Source organism: Rhinopithecus bieti, unplaced genomic scaffold (genome assembly GCF_001698545.2).
Source record: "Rhinopithecus bieti isolate Rb0 unplaced genomic scaffold, ASM169854v2 scaffold_72306, whole genome shotgun sequence".
NCBI lineage: Eukaryota > Metazoa > Chordata > Mammalia > Primates > Cercopithecidae > Rhinopithecus > Rhinopithecus bieti.
The window spans coordinates 149,997-151,453 of record NW_016827147.1 but is presented as its reverse complement, the minus strand read 5'-3'; positions in this window follow the sequence as shown (position 1 = coordinate 151,453).

Here is a 1,457-nt window from a genome sequence, read left to right as displayed (position 1 = left end):
AATAAATGATTATTGATTTTCCATTTTCTAATTCAGATAAAAATTCTTGCCACTAGACAGATTTTGTAACAAGAAATGAAATAAGGTCACTGAAGAAGAGTGAGATACTATGAAGGAAGATATACTAAATCTGGTCCAGGTTTAATTAATATATAATAGCAAAAATATTATTTTGTTAAAACACAAAAGGTAAACCATTCGGGCAAATAGCACATTACAAATTACTGTCAAGGAAGACTTAACAGCCAACCAACACCTGAAATTCTTTTAGTCTTCTCTTCAGGAAGAAGAAACTATTAAAATATTCTTATAACTTTAAATTGCCAAAATCAACAAAGCATAAATGGCCCCACTTCCAACCCCAAACATAAGAGATCCTTCTGGGTGAAGTAGTCCAAGAAGTCAATGATTCTGGCGACAGTTCACAAATTCTCCTCTGTTTATCAAAAGCAAGTTAACCAGGAGTGTGCTCTGGTTGAGGAGCATAATATCTGTTCTGAATCAATGTCAAGAGAGCTATCAGGTTTGCCTGCAGTGTTCTGATACTGAAGACAGTCACATGCTAAGTTTTCTCATTGTAATCTGCCTTAGTGAAGCTAGAATCCTTGAAGAACATACACAGGCATCAAGTTCATATGACTTTATAATTCACTTTTCCAGGAAAATGTTTTCTTGGACTGATATGGAAGGTTTATTTTGTTTTGACATGTTCTAGTTAGAAAAACTTAATTAGTGGAGGGAAAGTTAAGAAAAGGTAACCACATAGCCATCCACAAAAGCACTGTTCCCTACTGAGCACATCTGCTCTTAGATATGTGCCTCCTGGGCCCTCACTTTAGATTCCAGAGATGAGTGTGGGGCCATCACACCATGTATTATACCGTCCACACACTGCAAGGGCTTTGCATTTTTCTGAACATGCACTAAGAACTGCAGTCTTCCTGGAATCCCAGCACTTTGGTAGGCCCAGGTAGAGGATCACTTGAGCCCAGGTGAGCAGACTGGGCAACATAGTGAGATTCTATATCTTTTTCTTTTAATTTCCTTTTTTTTTTTAACAAAAGAACTGCCATCTTCTCAAAGCTCATCAATGTTGTTACAAATGGATTTCGTTCTCTTTTATGACTAAATAAATAATAAATAATACATACTCCTTTATATATATACACACAGACACACACACATATAAATATACACATATACATATAAATGTATTTGCTTCATTAATTTTCTTTATCCATTCATCCACTGATGGACACTGGGTTTCCACGTCTTGGCTATTGTGAATAATGTGCTGTAATGAACATGGGAGTGCAAATATCTCTTTGAGATATTGACTTTATTTCCTTTGGATACATGCCCAGAAGTGGGATTAAGAAGACAAAAACTGTATGATCTCACTTATATGAGGAATCTGAAAAAGTTGAACTCAAAGAAACAGAGAGTAGAAGTAGAAT